The sequence below is a fragment of the Leuresthes tenuis genome, unplaced genomic scaffold, assembly GCF_036924035.1.
Source record: "Leuresthes tenuis unplaced genomic scaffold, fLeuTen1.0.hap1 SCAF_40, whole genome shotgun sequence".
NCBI classification, from domain to species: Eukaryota; Metazoa; Chordata; class Actinopteri; order Atheriniformes; family Atherinopsidae; genus Leuresthes; species Leuresthes tenuis.
Genome location: NW_027325394.1, coordinates 692,956 through 711,137, shown reverse-complemented (window position 1 = coordinate 711,137; position 18,182 = coordinate 692,956). Strand labels below are relative to the sequence as shown.

At 45.1% G+C, this 18,182-nt stretch overlaps 6 non-coding genes and 4 pseudogenes across 6 annotated transcripts; 2 read left to right on the top strand and 8 right to left on the bottom strand.

Annotated features, from left to right (window-relative positions):
- Positions 1-594: 594 nt before the first annotated feature.
- On the bottom strand, positions 595-785 carry LOC140285457 (U2 spliceosomal RNA). Its single transcript, XR_011910494.1, has one exon. It is a non-coding gene; the product is annotated as a U2 spliceosomal RNA (small nuclear RNA).
- Positions 786-967: 182 nt separating this feature from the next.
- On the top strand, positions 968-1,132 carry LOC140285414 (U2 spliceosomal RNA; annotated as a pseudogene).
- A 1,969-nt stretch (positions 1,133-3,101) lies between these two features.
- Positions 3,102-3,278, bottom strand: LOC140285475 (U2 spliceosomal RNA; annotated as a pseudogene).
- A 275-nt stretch (positions 3,279-3,553) lies between these two features.
- Positions 3,554-3,667, bottom strand: LOC140285430 (U5 spliceosomal RNA). The gene has a single exon (XR_011910469.1). It is a non-coding gene; the product is annotated as a U5 spliceosomal RNA (small nuclear RNA).
- Positions 3,668-4,064: 397 nt separating this feature from the next.
- On the bottom strand, positions 4,065-4,254 carry LOC140285446 (U2 spliceosomal RNA). Its single transcript, XR_011910484.1, has one exon. It is a non-coding gene; the product is annotated as a U2 spliceosomal RNA (small nuclear RNA).
- A 9,037-nt stretch (positions 4,255-13,291) lies between these two features.
- LOC140285456 (U2 spliceosomal RNA) lies at positions 13,292-13,482 on the bottom strand. The gene has a single exon (XR_011910493.1). It is a non-coding gene; the product is annotated as a U2 spliceosomal RNA (small nuclear RNA).
- A 182-nt stretch (positions 13,483-13,664) lies between these two features.
- Positions 13,665-13,829, top strand: LOC140285413 (U2 spliceosomal RNA; annotated as a pseudogene).
- A 1,969-nt stretch (positions 13,830-15,798) lies between these two features.
- LOC140285474 (U2 spliceosomal RNA) lies at positions 15,799-15,975 on the bottom strand (annotated as a pseudogene).
- Positions 15,976-16,250: 275 nt separating this feature from the next.
- On the bottom strand, positions 16,251-16,364 carry LOC140285429 (U5 spliceosomal RNA). Its single transcript, XR_011910468.1, has one exon. It is a non-coding gene; the product is annotated as a U5 spliceosomal RNA (small nuclear RNA).
- A 397-nt stretch (positions 16,365-16,761) lies between these two features.
- Positions 16,762-16,951, bottom strand: LOC140285445 (U2 spliceosomal RNA). The gene has a single exon (XR_011910483.1). It is a non-coding gene; the product is annotated as a U2 spliceosomal RNA (small nuclear RNA).
- Between the last annotated feature and the right edge of the window lie 1,231 nt (positions 16,952-18,182).

Sequence of the window (18,182 nt, the reverse complement as noted above, 5' to 3'; positions counted from 1 at the left end):
TCGCAGCCAAACACCTCCGCTCCCTGTTTTGATCATGTATGGTTGGACATTCGCACCTTTTCTCACCCGCTTTTTGCAAACTATGGTCGGCCATTCACAGCTTCCTCTCCACCATACTTGTATGGTGGGATATTCACACCCACTTGCATCCGAAGACCTCCGCCCCCACTTTTGTTGATATTTAGTCGGTCATTCGCACCTTTGGCAAACTATGGCCTTCTTGCAGCCAAAAACCTCTGATCTCGCTTTTGATGATGTAAGGTTGGGCATTCAGACCTTGCTTCACCTGCTTTTCACCAAATATAGTCGGACATTCACACCTTCTTGCAGCCGAACACTTCCGCTCCACCTTTTAGTTTTCTATGGGGCATTCACACCTTTTTTTTTATAAAAACACCACAGGAACACCGTATTGAGGCTTTGTTCTGACCGCTCATTCGGTGTCGCATTTCTTTCAAGCAATTCTCCCGGTTAGCCCGCACACGGCTCGCTCCCAGAGCCGTGTTAAAGTCTGCTTCGCATTCACTCTCTTTTCTCAGCAGATTAAAAGAAACTTCCATCCTGCACCGCTGTTTGCTTTTTCACAAGAGCAGAGGAGAGCGCACCGTTCCCAGCGGCACTGCAGTACCGGGTCGATGCTTGGAGTGAACGGAGCAAGCTCCTTTTTCAACTCCTATTGATACAAATCCATTTAATATGTAGTCCTTGCATAGAGGACACATCAGACATTAAACTGATAAGTACAGATACTACACTTGATCTTAGCCAAAAGGCCGAGAAGCGATAACTGTCCACTGGTTCACGTCCGAGGGCCCTTCCTGGCACAATGCGCACTTGTAGCGGTGTTCTTTTTATGGCCATAGTGTCACTTTGCACCTCCGCCCACCCGCTGCACTGAGCACTCTTCAGCCCTTTTAAATGGTATAACTTTACACTACCGCACGCTTCAGCGAGCACCATTCAAGCAACAACTTTGCACTCCAGCTTCGAACATCGGCACAGTCGCAACAAGTAAGGCGACTCTACTCAGAGAAGTTTTATTTTTATCAATAGGAGTTGAAAAAGGAGCTTGCTCCATTCACTCCAAGCATCGACCCGGTACTGCAGTGCCGCTGGGAACGGTGCGCTCTCCTCTGCTCTTGTGAAAAAGCAAACAGCGGTGCAGGATGGAAGTTTCAGGGAGCCTAAGATGAAACTTTCTTTTAATCTGCTGAGAAAAGAGAGTGAATGCAAAGCAGACTTTAACACGGCTCTGGGAGCGAGCCGAGTGCGGGCTAACCAGGAGAATTGCTTGAAAGAAACGCGACACCGAATGAGCGGTCAGAACAAAGCCTCAATACGGTGTTCCTGTGGTGTTTTTATAAAATGCGGTGTAAAAAAAGGTGTGAATGCCCCATAGAAAACTAAAAGGTGGAGCGGAAGTGTTCGGCTGCAAGAAGGTGTGAATGTCCGACTATATTTGGTGAAAAGCAGGTGAAGCAAGGTCTGAATGCCCAACCTTACATCATCAAAAGCGAGATCAGAGGTTTTTGGCTGCAAGAAGGCCATAGTTTGCCAAAAGCGGGTAAGGTGCGAATGATCGGCTAAATATCAACAAAAGTGGGGGCGGAGGTCTTCAGATGCAAGTGGGTGTGAATATCCCACCATACAAGTATGGTGGAGAGGAAGCTGTGAATGGCCGACCATAGTTTGCAAAAAGCGGGTGAGAAAAGGTGCGAATGTCCAACCATACATGATCAAAACAGGGAGCGGAGGTGTTTGGCTGCGACAAGGTGTGAATGTCCACCCATAATTAATGAAAAGCGGGCAACAAGTAGGTTCGAATGCCCAACCATACATCATCAAAAGCAGGAGTGGATGTGTTCGGCTACAAGAAGGTTTGAATGTCCGAGCATAGTTTGTAAAAAGCGGGTAAGAAAAGGTTCGAATGCCCGAACATACACCATCAAAAGAGGGAGCGGAGGTGTTCCGCTGTAAGACGGTGTGAATGTCCGACCATAGTTGGTAAAAAGTGGGTATGAAAAGGTTCGAATGCCCAAATTCGGCTGCAAAAAACTGTGTTCGGCTGCAAAAAGGTGTGAATGTTCGACTAAATTTTGTAAAAAGCGGGTAAGACAAGGTGCGAATGCCTGACAATGTATGATCAAAAGCGGGAGCGGAGGTGTTCAGCTGCAAGAAGGTCTAAATGTCCATTTTTAATTAATAGAAAACATGAAAGAAAATTTTCGAAAATCAATCCGCACATGATCATAAGTGGGAGAGGAGGTGTTCAGCTGCAAGAAGGTGTGAATGTCCTACCATAATTGCTGAAAAATGTGTTAGAAACGGTAAGAATGCCGGACCATACATCATCAAAAGAGGGAGCGGAGGTGTTCCGCTGTAAGACGGTGTGAATGTCCGACCATAATTGGTAAAAAGCGGGTAAGAAAAGGTTAAAATACCCGACTGTACACAATCAATAGCGGGAGCGGAGTTGTTCAGCTACAAGAAGGTGTGAAAGTCCGACCATGGTTTGTAAAACGCGGGTAAGACAAGGTGCGAATGCCCGACAATGTATGATCAAAAGAGGGAGCGTAGGTGTTCGGCTGCAAGGTCTGAATTTCCAACCATAATTTGTAAACACCGTTGAAGAAAAGCCTCGAAAGCCCGACTATACACCATCAAAAGCGGGAGCAGAGGTGTTCAGCTGCACACAATCAGGTTTTTGCAAATTATGATCTGACATTCACACATGCTTTTGATGATGTATGGTTGGGCATTCGCACCTTTTTTTACCCATTTTTCAGGAATTATGGGTGGACATTCACACCTTCTTGCAGCTGAACACCTCCTCTCCCACTTATGATCATGTGCGGTTGGATATTCGAAAATTTTCTTTCATGTTTTCTAGCAATTATTGATGGAAATTCAGACCTTCTTGCAGCTGAACCCCTCTGCTCCCGCTTTTGATGGTGTATAGTCGGGCTTTCGAGCCTTTTCTTCCCCGGTTTTTACAAATTATGGTTGGAAATTCAGACCTTCTTACAGCTGAACCCCTCTGCTCCCGCTTTTGATGGTGTATTGTCGGGCATTCGCACCTTTTCTTACCCGCTATTTACAAAAAATGGTCGGCCATTCACACCTTCTTGTAGACGCTTGGAGTGAACGGAGCAAGCTCCTTTTTCAACTCATATTGATAAAAATCCATTTAATATGTAGTCCTTGCATAGACATATCACATATTAAACTGATAAGTACAGATACTACACTTGATCTTAGCCAAAAGGCCGAGAAGCGATAACTGTCCACTGGTTCACGTCCGAGGGCCCTTCCTGGCACAATGCGCACTTGTAGCGGTGTTCTTTTTATGGCCATAGTGTCACTTTGCACCTCCGCCCACCCGCTGCACTGAGCACTCTTCAACCCTTTTAAATGGTATAACTTTACACTACCGCACGCTCCAGCGAGCACCATTCAAGCAACATCGGCACAGTCGCAACAAGTAAGGTGACTCTACTCAGAGAAGTCACTCTGCACAGTAACAAGATTTCTTTTGCACAGACAGAAAGGGCTTCACCCGCAAAGGTAAAGCCTGCCAAAAATAGAAACAATTCATTAGTGCTGCTCTCCACGGAAGTCTTTAGTAAAAGGCGAAAGACTTGTACATTATGAAGAGAAACCAGTGTACTGCGGGGCAGGGCATCAGGCTAGTTGGCATAGCCACCTTCCCCATGGTGAGCTTTGCTTGGTTGAGACGCTTGCTCCCCCCCCTTGCTCCTCGGCTGACCAAGTAGGAACAATCGGGCCCTATTCGATGGCTGCCTTGTCTTTTACTCTGTGCAAAAGACAAGGCAGCCACAAACAACACGGGAACACCGTATTGAGGCTTTGATCTGACTGCTCATTCGGTGTCGCGTTTCTTTCAAGCAATTCTCCCGGTTAGCCCGCACTCGGCTCGCTCCCAGAGCCGTGTTAAAGTCTGCTTCGCATTCACTCTCTTTTATCAGCAGATTAAAAGAAAGTTTCATCTTAGGCTCCCTGAAACTTCCATCCTGCACCGCTGTTTGCTTTTTCACAAGAGCAGAGGAGAGCGCACCGTTCCCAGCGGCACTGCAGTACCGGGTCGATGCTTGGAGTGAACGGAGCAAGCTCCTTTTTCAACTCCTATTGATACAAATCCATTTAATATGTAGTCTCGCATAGAGGACATATCAGACATTAAACTGATAAGAACAGATACTACACTTGATCTTAGCCAAAAGGCCGAGAAGCGATAACTGTCCACTGGTTCACGTCCGAGGGCCCTTCCTGGCACAATGCGCACTTGTAGCGGTGTTCTTTTTATGGCCATAGTGTCACTTTGCACCTCCGCCCACCCGCTGCACTGAGCACTCTTCAGCCCTTTTAAATGGTATAACTTTACACTACCACACGCTCCAGCGAGCACCATTCAAGCAACAACTTTGCACTCCAGCTTCGAACATCGGCCCCAAGTAAGGCGACTCTACTCAGAGAAGTCACTCTGCACAGTAACAAGATTTCTTTTGCACAGACAGAAAGGGCTTCATTCGCAAAGGTAAAGCCTGCCAAAAATAGAAACAACTCATTAGTGCTGCTCAACGTTGTACTTTGCAGTAAAAGAAAGAGCAAATCTAAAGTTTCAGGAATCCGAGAATAAGCTTACTTTCATGAGTTCTTCACGATTTCGGATTTTGCTATAAAATGAATTCCTTCACTCAAACTAAATTAAAACTGCTAAACCGCTAATCTGTTACATACAAGGCAGATGTCAAATTCACCGAAATAGGATCTAAGGGTATTTGGCCAATCGAGCTGTAGCAGCTTCGGTAAAAGAGTATAAGTTGAAGAGTTTGTGAATAAAGGTGTGCGCACACATAGTGAGTTGTAGGAAAATAGGCAGGGAGCAATGCCGGCTGGGGTATAGGTTCTTGTATGTTGTCTGACTGTTTGATTTGAATGTGTTGTGTAAGTGTCCTGTTGAATGTTACATGTTTGGGCTTTGACATGCTTCACTGTGGTTGTTAACTGTGTGGTGTGTCCTGAAATGTTATATGTTTGGGCTGTGTGACATGCTTAATGCTTTTCAGTAGCAACCCACTTATTCATATATAGCAACTGACAACATAAGAAGTCCGGACATACTTTGATAGTAGTTGTAGAAGTATCCTTATTGATAATAGATAAACTAATTCATAGTGATAGAACAGTAGATGAACAGGTGCCTGCACATGTCTCATGAAAATAAAATGGGTGTATGATTGCTGACGGCAGAGCAATACTGCCAAACTTATGAGTTCTTGTGGCAAACTTGATTCAGTGTCTTGACGTGTATACGCTGTTTGGCTGACTTTTCACAAGAAACAAAGTGTGTTTGATAAGATCCGACCATTTTATTACGGGAGGATCAGTATGTATGGATTCTGATGTGACTGATAAACCCATTCGTATCTTAAGCATAATCTAATACGTGAGACAACGCCCTGGCACACAATCAAAAAAAAAAAAAGAGAGAGCGGTTTTGTGTCCCCACAGTCCATAATGTAGAAAAGAGAGAAAAAAGCCTTTCTGATTTGTTGTGTGTGCTCACAGTGCAGAGTGTAGAGAAAAGAGAGAAAAGAAAGCCGTTTTGGTGTCACGGGTGTTGTGACTTACACACACACATTTCTGAATTGAGAAAGGAAATTATTTTAGAGGAAGCACTAGAGTTTAGATCCCACATTTGTTGATAGGCATTCATTTAATTTTTCTTTTAATCAGTTTTAAAGTGAATACTAACTGAGAAATGAAAAAGGTGAAGAGTTTAGAAGCTTGGTTCAAGAGCAAAACTTGGTTTATGATCAGCTGAGTCTCTAAACAGAACAGCAAAGGGCTTCATTGAACATTTAAAAAAGATTCAGATTGTTAGAATATCCAGAATTTATAGGAATGGTGGTGATTACTCTTATTTTCTAGAATGGAAATAACTGCACCATGTCTGTTTTATGAATTTAAGGGGCTAAAAAGTTTTGTTCTCGTTTTTCTATGATTAACCGAATGTATGTGAGAGTCCAAACAGACAGAAGGGTTACGGCCGAGCGCTGAACCTTCCAAAAAAGATGAGACAGGCTGGACCCGTGCCATACTAGTTAAGACCTGCCTGTGGATAACAGGTTCTTTAAACTCTCACACACACAAACTCACACACGTTCGCACACATACACCCATACACACACACATTCTTGAACTTGCTGCACTAGAATTGTAGTCTGAATACCTTTATGCCAAACAGATTTGCTTTGCCAAGGGAAGTTTTATAAATGTTTATTGTTTATGTTTACAATATATAAACTAGCAGAATAATTAATTCATCCTCCTTGTCCCTCCCACCCCAGAGAGGGCAGCCAGAGACTGGCTGCAATAGGCATCCCCGCTACCTGGGACCCAACACAGGGCAGGAGGGCCTGATGTCCACCAGGCTCGGGGCCTGCAGTCACCATATTCCGGGAGCTACTGTACCCCCAGAAGGAACCCATCCCGCCCCATCCCACTCAACCCAACCCCACCCCGGAGGACCTCTACAAAAACAAACAAACAACAACAAAAATCAAACAAACAAACAAACAAATCACCCGGTTACACCAGTCGCAGCAGCCCGGGCCTGAGACCCACCATCACCCAGGCCCCCCCAGGCCCCCCCCAACTGGGGAAAAGCACACCCCCATACAGACCCCCTCCTCCTCACCGCACGCCCCAACACCCTAAAAAAAACAACCACCTGCGGACACCTTGGAGTTCCCAGAGCAACAAGGCCGGCACCAGGACCTGCACCAACCCACGCATACTGTGGCATGTCCAGGGCAACCCAGACCCCCCAGGCACAGGCAGGGCCCCGCCCCGGGCACAAGGCAGCGGCAAGCCACCAGGTCCAGGCCCAGCTCCACCACCCACGCCAGAGCGGCCCCGTCACCCGGTACAGAGCCAGCAGCCACCACCCCAAGGCCCTCAGGGACCCCGCCCCACACCGCAAGACAGCCCCACCCGCAAGCCCCCAAAACTGCCCTCCAAGCCCGACACACAGTCCCCCCCAGCAATGACCAACCCGGTCCCCACGACCCGAGAGACCACCAGACGCCCGAAGCCACACAGCCCCCCCCCAGCACACACCCAACCGTCCAGAGCGACGGGACATCAACCCACCACCAACACTATGTGATCAAGCTAATCAGAGGGGACCAGAGAGAATTAAATTCAGCCAATTGATGTTTTGAGGAAGCAGACATTGTTTCCATGCTAATATAATCTAAAAGAAAATTTCTAAACTGGTTAATACACAGATTGTTCTTCGCTTTCCAGTTCATGAGAATAGTTTTCTTTGCTATACATAACACTGTGAGGATCATGTGTGCTAAGCTAAATTCCACGTTGATGTTGTCTAAGTCACCCAGTATGCACAGTGTGGGGCATGCAGGAATGCTACACTTTAGCCATGTTGATAGGTCCGCACAGACTTCAAGCCAGAACTTCTGGACAGGCGCACAAAACCACAAAGCGTGTGCATAATCATCAGGTGTGTTATCTGTGCAATGTGAGCAGATGTTTGAGTGTGTTAGACCCATCCTGAACATCCTTTGTCCTGTATAGTGTGTTCTATGAAGAATTTTGTATTGTATGAGCTGTAAATTAGGATTTCGAGTCATTGTGAAGGTGTTCAAACATATTTGTGGCCAGAAGCTATGACTAGAACTGATGGATAAATCTGCCTCCCATTTTGAGGACGGTAGAGACATTGTGTCATCTATCTTAGACAATAATTTATATATTTTTGATAGTAGTTTAGGGGTGCAGATGCTTAGAAATTCTGCTACCCTAATCGGGAGTTGTAAGTCTGGTTGGTGGAGGATATATTTCTTTGTTATTATAGACTTAAGTTGTTGATATTCTAGGAATTTATTGCTGCCTATCTCATGTTGTGATATGAGCTCATCAAATGAAATAAAATGTCCATTTTGGATTATATGTTCCAGATGTTTGATTCCTTTGATCTTCCACAGAGTAAAGTTTAGCATTTTTTTGTTTTGCAGGATGTCAGGATTGTTCCAGATGGGTGTAAGCTTACACGGGACAAGTGAAGACTTTGTTATTTTAAGAAATTCCCACCAGGCTGTCAGAGAGGTGCTGATGTTAATGCTTTTGAAACATTTGTGATTTTTCACTATTTGACTAATAAGTGGCAGGTCAGAGATTTCCAGATTATCACACAATGCTTGTTCTATACTTATCCATGTTCATCTATTGGGCTAGGTTTAAACCATTTTGATATATACTGTAACCTATTGGCTAAGGAATAGTGCTGAAAATTAGGTAAATCTAATCCACCCTGTCCTTGGTCTTCTGTAGGGTTTTTAAACTAATACGTGGTGGTTTGTTTTTCCACAGAAATTTAGAGATGCATGAATCTAGTGACTTAAACCAAGTAGCAGGTGGTTTTATGGGGATCATTGAGAACAGATAGTTAACTTTTGGTAGTATCATCATTTTAATGGTTGTAACTCTCCCCATAAGTGATATAGGTAAGGACTTCCAACGAGAGAGATCGTCCTTTACTGTCTTTAATAATTCCACATTGAGGCGGCCTGTTGCCACTGCGGGTTCTTTCAGAGAGACTCAGAGACAGAGGACGGTTCAACGTATAGTTTATTTAACCCTTTTTCATGAATGTGGAGTCGTTCGCAGGCCTTCCCTCCCGGTTCGTGCTGCCGACTCCACTTCAATCCTCCTTACAGCTCTGAGTTTTTTAAAGAGGAGAGTGATTAGACAAGTGACTGCCGGTGTACTAATCACTCACCTAGTCCTGCTCCCCAGAGCTCTCTCCACAGCTCTCTCCTGCAGCTGATGCACCACGCCCCCTCCACATACCTCCACCGCCTGACCTTGGCCGGGGAGCGGTCCGGCCTAACCCCCCCCCCCCCCCCCCCCCCACACACACACACACACACAGCTCGCATGGCGAGGTGTGTGTGTGTGTGTGTACGTTCACACCTTCTTGCAGCTGAACACCTCCGCTTCCGCTTTTGATGGTATATATTCGGGCATTCGAACCTTTTCTTACCCGCTTTTTACCAACTATGGTCGGACATTCACACCATCTTAAAGCGGAACACCTCCGCTCCCTCTTTTGATGGTGTATGTTCTGGCATTCGCACCTTTTTTTACCTACTTTTTACAAACTTTGGTCGGACGTTGACACCTTCTTGCAGCCGAACACCTCCGCTTCCGCTTTTGATGGTATATATTCGGGCATTCGAACCTTTTCTTACCCGCTTTTTACCAACTATGGTCGGACATTCACACCATCTTACAGCGGAACACCTCTTCTCCCGCTTTTGATGATGAATGGTCCGGCATTCTTACCTTTTCTAACACATTTTTCAGCAATTATTGTCGGTCATTCACACCTTTCTCATCAGCTTTTTGCAAATTATGATCTGACATTCACACCTACTTGCAGCCGAACACCTCGGATTCCGCTTTTGATGGTGTATATTTTGGCATTCGAACCTTTTCTTACCCGCTTTTTACAAACCATGGTCGGACTTTCACACCTTCTTTTAGCCGAACAACTCCGCTCCCGCTATTGATTGTGTAGAGTCGGGTATTTTAACCTTTTCTTACCCGCTTTTTACCAATTATGCTCGGACATTCACACCGTCTTACAGCGGAACACCTCCGCTCCCTCTTTTGATGGTGTATGTTCGGGCATTCGAACTTTTTCTTACCCACTTTTTACAAACTATGTTCGGACATTCAAACCTTCTTGTAGCAGAACACATCCATTTCTTCTTTTGATGATGTATGGTTGGATATTCGCACCTTTTCTTACCCATTTTTCAGGAATTATGGGTGGACATTCACACCTACTTGCAGTCGAACAGCTCTCCTCCCACTTTTGATTATGTTTGGTTGGATATTCGAACCTTTTCTTAACTGCTTTTTACAAACTTTGGTCGGACGTTCACACCTTCTTGCAGCCGAACACCTCCGCTTCCGCTTTTGATGGTATATATTCGGGCATTCGAACCTTTTCTTACCCGCTTTTTACCAACTATGGTCGGACATTCGCACCATCTTACAGCGAAACACCTCCGCTCCCTCTTTTGATGGTGTATGTTCGGGCATTCGCACCTTTTCTTACCCGCTTTTTACAAACTATGGTCGGACATTCATACCTTCTTGTAGCCGAAAACCTCCACTCCCTCTTTTGATCATCCATTGTCGGGCATTCGCACCTTTTCTTACCCGCTTTTTACAAACTATGCTCGGACATTCAAACCTTCTTGTAGCCAAACACATCCACTCCTGCTTTTGTTGATGTATAGTTGGGCATTCACACCTTTTCTTACCCATTTTTCAGTAATTATTGGTGGACATTCAGACCTTCTTGCAGCTGAACACCTCTGCTCCCGCTTTTGATGGTGTATAGTCGGGCTTTCGAGGCTTTTCTTCAACGGTGTTTACAAATTATGGTTGGAAATTCAGACCTTGCAGCCGAACACCTCCGCTCCCTCTTTTGATCATACATTGTCGGACATTCGCACCTTGTCTTACCCGCGTTTTACAAACCATGGTCGGACATTCACAGCTTCCTCTCCACCATACTTGTATGGTGGGATATTCACACCCACTTGCATCCGAAGATCTCCGCCCCCACTTTTGTTGATATTTAGTCGGTCATTCACACCTTACCCGTTTTCTTGCAGCCAAACACCTCTGATCTCGCTTTTGATGATGTAAGATTGGGCAATAAGACCTTGCTTTTCCTGCTTTTCACCAACTATAGACGGACATTCACACCTTCTTGCAGCCGAACACTTCCGCTCCACCTTTTAGGTTTCTATCACACCTTTTTTTTCACCGCATTTTATAGATTATAGTTGAAAATTCTCAACCACTCATCCGAAGACCTCTCCTCCCGCTTTTGTTAATATATTTCAACTTTAGTCAGACACTCACACCTACTTGCAACCGAACACCACCTCTCTAGCTTTTGATGATGTATGGTCCGGCATTCTTACCGTTTCTAACACATTTTTCAGCAATTATGGTAGGACATTCACACCTTCTTGCAGCTGAACACCTCCTCTCCCACTTATGATCATGTGCGGATTGATTTTCGAAAATTTTCTTTCATGTTTTCTAGCAATTAATGATGGACATTTAGACCTTCTTGCAGCTGAACACCTCTTCTTCCGCTTTTGATCATACATTGTCAGGCATTCGCACCTTGTCTTACCCGCTTTTTACAAACTTTAGTCAAACATTCACACCTTTTTGCAGCCGAACACAGTTTTTTGCAGCCGAATTTGGGCATTCGAACCTTTTCATACCCACTTTTTACCAAATATGGTCGGACATTCACACCGTCTTACAGCGGAACACCTCCGCTCCCTCTTTTGATGGTGTATGTTCGGGCATTCGAACCTTTTCTTACCCGCTTTTTACAAACTATGCTCGGACATTCAAACCTTCTTGTAGCCGAACACATCCACTCCTGCTTTTGATGATGTATGGTTGGGCATTCGAACCTACTTGTTGCCCGCTTTTCATTAATTATGGGTGGACATTCACACCTTGTCGCAGCCAAACACCTCCGCTCCCTGTTTTGATCATGTATGGTTGGACATTCGCACCTTTTCTCACCCGCTTTTTGCAAACTATGGTCGGCCATTCACAGCTTCCTCTCCACCATACTTGTATGGTGGGATATTCACACCCACTTGCATCCGAAGACCTCCGCCCCCACTTTTGTTGATATTTAGTCGGTCATTCACACCTTACCCGTTTTCTTGCAGCCAAACACCTCTGATCTCGCTTTTGATGATGTAAGATTGGGCAATAAGACCTTGCTTTTCCTGCTTTTCACCAACTATAGACGGACATTCACACCTTCTTGCAACACTTCCGCTCCACCTTTTAGGTTTCTATCACACCTTTTTTTTCACCGCATTTTATAGATTATAGTTGAAAATTCTCAACCACTCATCCGAAGACCTCTCCTCCCGCTTTTGTCAATATATTTCAACTTTAGTCAGACACTCATACCTACTTGCAACCGAACACCACCTCTCTAGCTTTTGATGATGTATGGTCCGGCATTCTTACCGTTTCTAACACATTTTTCAGCAATTATGGTAGGACATTCACACCTTCTTGCAGCTGAACACCTCCTCTCCCACTTATGATCATGTGCGGATTGATTTTCGAAAATTTTCTTTCATGTTTTCTAGCAATTAATGATGGACATTTAGACCTTCTTGCAGCTGAACACCTCTTCTTCCGCTTTTGATCATACATTGTCAGGCATTCGCACCTTGTCTTACCCGCTTTTTACAAACTTTAGTCAAACATTCACACCTTTTTGCAGCCGAACACAGTTTTTTGCAGCCGAATTTGGGCATTCGAACCTTTTCATACCCACTTTTTACCAAATATGGTCGGACATTCACACCGTCTTACAGCGGAACACCTCCGCTCCCTCTTTTGATGGTGTATGTTCGGGCATTCGAACCTTTTCTTACCCGCTTTTTACAAACTATGCTCGGACATTCAAACCTTCTTGTAGCCGAACACATCCACTCCTGCTTTTGATGATGTATGGTTGGGCATTCGAACCTACTTGTTGCCCGCTTTTCATTAATTATGGGTGGACATTCACACCTTGTCGCAGCCAAACACCTCCGCTCCCTGTTTTGATCATGTATGGTTGGACATTCGCACCTTTTCTCACCCGCTTTTTGCAAACTATGGTCGGCCATTCACAGCTTCCTCTCCACCATACTTGTATGGTGGGATATTCACACCCACTTGCATCCGAAGACCTCCGCCCCCACTTTTGTTGATATTTAGTCGGTCATTCGCACCTTTGGCAAACTATGGCCTTCTTGCAGCCAAAAACCTCTGATCTCGCTTTTGATGATGTAAGGTTGGGCATTCAGACCTTGCTTCACCTGCTTTTCACCAAATATAGTCGGACATTCACACCTTCTTGCAGCCGAACACTTCCGCTCCACCTTTTAGTTTTCTATGGGGCATTCACACCTTTTTTTTTATAAAAACACCACAGGAACACCGTATTGAGGCTTTGTTCTGACCGCTCATTCGGTGTCGCATTTCTTTCAAGCAATTCTCCCGGTTAGCCCGCACACGGCTCGCTCCCAGAGCCGTGTTAAAGTCTGCTTCGCATTCACTCTCTTTTCTCAGCAGATTAAAAGAAACTTCCATCCTGCACCGCTGTTTGCTTTTTCACAAGAGCAGAGGAGAGCGCACCGTTCCCAGCGGCACTGCAGTACCGGGTCGATGCTTGGAGTGAACGGAGCAAGCTCCTTTTTCAACTCCTATTGATACAAATCCATTTAATATGTAGTCCTTGCATAGAGGACACATCAGACATTAAACTGATAAGTACAGATACTACACTTGATCTTAGCCAAAAGGCCGAGAAGCGATAACTGTCCACTGGTTCACGTCCGAGGGCCCTTCCTGGCACAATGCGCACTTGTAGCGGTGTTCTTTTTATGGCCATAGTGTCACTTTGCACCTCCGCCCACCCGCTGCACTGAGCACTCTTCAGCCCTTTTAAATGGTATAACTTTACACTACCGCACGCTTCAGCGAGCACCATTCAAGCAACAACTTTGCACTCCAGCTTCGAACATCGGCACAGTCGCAACAAGTAAGGCGACTCTACTCAGAGAAGTTTTATTTTTATCAATAGGAGTTGAAAAAGGAGCTTGCTCCATTCACTCCAAGCATCGACCCGGTACTGCAGTGCCGCTGGGAACGGTGCGCTCTCCTCTGCTCTTGTGAAAAAGCAAACAGCGGTGCAGGATGGAAGTTTCAGGGAGCCTAAGATGAAACTTTCTTTTAATCTGCTGAGAAAAGAGAGTGAATGCAAAGCAGACTTTAACACGGCTCTGGGAGCGAGCCGAGTGCGGGCTAACCAGGAGAATTGCTTGAAAGAAACGCGACACCGAATGAGCGGTCAGAACAAAGCCTCAATACGGTGTTCCTGTGGTGTTTTTATAAAATGCGGTGTAAAAAAAGGTGTGAATGCCCCATAGAAAACTAAAAGGTGGAGCGGAAGTGTTCGGCTGCAAGAAGGTGTGAATGTCCGACTATATTTGGTGAAAAGCAGGTGAAGCAAGGTCTGAATGCCCAACCTTACATCATCAAAAGCGAGATCAGAGGTTTTTGGCTGCAAGAAGGCCATAGTTTGCCAAAAGCGGGTAAGGTGCGAATGATCGGCTAAATATCAACAAAAGTGGGGGCGGAGGTCTTCAGATGCAAGTGGGTGTGAATATCCCACCATACAAGTATGGTGGAGAGGAAGCTGTGAATGGCCGACCATAGTTTGCAAAAAGCGGGTGAGAAAAGGTGCGAATGTCCAACCATACATGATCAAAACAGGGAGCGGAGGTGTTTGGCTGCGACAAGGTGTGAATGTCCACCCATAATTAATGAAAAGCGGGCAACAAGTAGGTTCGAATGCCCAACCATACATCATCAAAAGCAGGAGTGGATGTGTTCGGCTACAAGAAGGTTTGAATGTCCGAGCATAGTTTGTAAAAAGCGGGTAAGAAAAGGTTCGAATGCCCGAACATACACCATCAAAAGAGGGAGCGGAGGTGTTCCGCTGTAAGACGGTGTGAATGTCCGACCATAGTTGGTAAAAAGTGGGTATGAAAAGGTTCGAATGCCCAAATTCGGCTGCAAAAAACTGTGTTCGGCTGCAAAAAGGTGTGAATGTTCGACTAAATTTTGTAAAAAGCGGGTAAGACAAGGTGCGAATGCCTGACAATGTATGATCAAAAGCGGGAGCGGAGGTGTTCAGCTGCAAGAAGGTCTAAATGTCCATTTTTAATTAATAGAAAACATGAAAGAAAATTTTCGAAAATCAATCCGCACATGATCATAAGTGGGAGAGGAGGTGTTCAGCTGCAAGAAGGTGTGAATGTCCTACCATAATTGCTGAAAAATGTGTTAGAAACGGTAAGAATGCCGGACCATACATCATCAAAAGAGGGAGCGGAGGTGTTCCGCTGTAAGACGGTGTGAATGTCCGACCATAATTGGTAAAAAGCGGGTAAGAAAAGGTTAAAATACCCGACTGTACACAATCAATAGCGGGAGCGGAGTTGTTCAGCTACAAGAAGGTGTGAAAGTCCGACCATGGTTTGTAAAACGCGGGTAAGACAAGGTGCGAATGCCCGACAATGTATGATCAAAAGAGGGAGCGTAGGTGTTCGGCTGCAAGGTCTGAATTTCCAACCATAATTTGTAAACACCGTTGAAGAAAAGCCTCGAAAGCCCGACTATACACCATCAAAAGCGGGAGCAGAGGTGTTCAGCTGCACACAATCAGGTTTTTGCAAATTATGATCTGACATTCACACATGCTTTTGATGATGTATGGTTGGGCATTCGCACCTTTTTTTACCCATTTTTCAGGAATTATGGGTGGACATTCACACCTTCTTGCAGCTGAACACCTCCTCTCCCACTTATGATCATGTGCGGTTGGATATTCGAAAATTTTCTTTCATGTTTTCTAGCAATTATTGATGGAAATTCAGACCTTCTTGCAGCTGAACCCCTCTGCTCCCGCTTTTGATGGTGTATAGTCGGGCTTTCGAGCCTTTTCTTCCCCGGTTTTTACAAATTATGGTTGGAAATTCAGACCTTCTTACAGCTGAACCCCTCTGCTCCCGCTTTTGATGGTGTATTGTCGGGCATTCGCACCTTTTCTTACCCGCTATTTACAAAAAATGGTCGGCCATTCACACCTTCTTGTAGACGCTTGGAGTGAACGGAGCAAGCTCCTTTTTCAACTCATATTGATAAAAATCCATTTAATATGTAGTCCTTGCATAGACATATCACATATTAAACTGATAAGTACAGATACTACACTTGATCTTAGCCAAAAGGCCGAGAAGCGATAACTGTCCACTGGTTCACGTCCGAGGGCCCTTCCTGGCACAATGCGCACTTGTAGCGGTGTTCTTTTTATGGCCATAGTGTCACTTTGCACCTCCGCCCACCCGCTGCACTGAGCACTCTTCAACCCTTTTAAATGGTATAACTTTACACTACCGCACGCTCCAGCGAGCACCATTCAAGCAACATCGGCACAGTCGCAACAAGTAAGGTGACTCTACTCAGAGAAGTCACTCTGCACAGTAACAAGATTTCTTTTGCACAGACAGAAAGGGCTTCACCCGCAAAGGTAAAGCCTGCCAAAAATAGAAACAATTCATTAGTGCTGCTCTCCACGGAAGTCTTTAGTAAAAGGCGAAAGACTTGTACATTATGAAGAGAAACCAGTGTACTGCGGGGCAGGGCATCAGGCTAGTTGGCATAGCCACCTTCCCCATGGTGAGCTTTGCTTGGTTGAGACGCTTGCTCCCCCCCCTTGCTCCTCGGCTGACCAAGTAGGAACAATCGGGCCCTATTCGATGGCTGCCTTGTCTTTTACTCTGTGCAAAAGACAAGGCAGCCACAAACAACACGGGAACACCGTATTGAGGCTTTGATCTGACTGCTCATTCGGTGTCGCGTTTCTTTCAAGCAATTCTCCCGGTTAGCCCGCACTCGGCTCGCTCCCAGAGCCGTGTTAAAGTCTGCTTCGCATTCACTCTCTTTTATCAGCAGATTAAAAGAAAGTTTCATCTTAGGCTCCCTGAAACTTCCATCCTGCACCGCTGTTTGCTTTTTCACAAGAGCAGAGGAGAGCGCACCGTTCCCAGCGGCACTGCAGTACCGGGTCGATGCTTGGAGTGAACGGAGCAAGCTCCTTTTTCAACTCCTATTGATACAAATCCATTTAATATGTAGTCTCGCATAGAGGACATATCAGACATTAAACTGATAAGAACAGATACTACACTTGATCTTAGCCAAAAGGCCGAGAAGCGATAACTGTCCACTGGTTCACGTCCGAGGGCCCTTCCTGGCACAATGCGCACTTGTAGCGGTGTTCTTTTTATGGCCATAGTGTCACTTTGCACCTCCGCCCACCCGCTGCACTGAGCACTCTTCAGCCCTTTTAAATGGTATAACTTTACACTACCACACGCTCCAGCGAGCACCATTCAAGCAACAACTTTGCACTCCAGCTTCGAACATCGGCCCCAAGTAAGGCGACTCTACTCAGAGAAGTCACTCTGCACAGTAACAAGATTTCTTTTGCACAGACAGAAAGGGCTTCATTCGCAAAGGTAAAGCCTGCCAAAAATAGAAACAACTCATTAGTGCTGCTCAACGTTGTACTTTGCAGTAAAAGAAAGAGCAAATCTAAAGTTTCAGGAATCCGAGAATAAGCTTACTTTCATGAGTTCTTCACGATTTCGGATTTTGCTATAAAATGAATTCCTTCACTCAAACTAAATTAAAACTGCTAAACCGCTAATCTGTTACATACAAGGCAGATGTCAAATTCACCGAAATAGGATCTAAGGGTATTTGGCCAATCGAGCTGTAGCAGCTTCGGTAAAAGAGTATAAGTTGAAGAGTTTGTGAATAAAGGTGTGCGCACACATAGTGAGTTGTAGGAAAATAGGCAGGGAGCAATGCCGGCTGGGGTATAGGTTCTTGTATGTTGTCTGACTGTTTGATTTGAATGTGTTGTGTAAGTGTCCTGTTGAATGTTACATGTTTGGGCTTTGACATGCTTCACTGTGGTTGTTAACTGTGTGGTGTGTCCTGAAATGTTATATGTTTGGGCTGTGTGACATGCTTAATGCTTTTCAGTAGCAACCCACTTATTCATATATAGCAACTGACAACATAAGAAGTCCGGACATACTTTGATAGTAGTTGTAGAAGTATCCTTATTGATAATAGATAAACTAATTCATAGTGATAGAACAGTAGATGAACAGGTGCCTGCACATGTCTCATGAAAATAAAATGGGTGTATGATTGCTGACGGCAGAGCAATACTGCCAAACTTATGAGTTCTTGTGGCAAACTTGATTCAGTGTCTTGACGTGTATACGCTGTTTGGCTGACTTTTCACAAGAAACAAAGTGTGTTTGATAAGATCCGACCATTTTATTACGGGAGGATCAGTATGTATGGATTCTGATGTGACTGATAAACCCATTCGTATCTTAAGCATAATCTAATACGTGAGACAACGCCCTGGC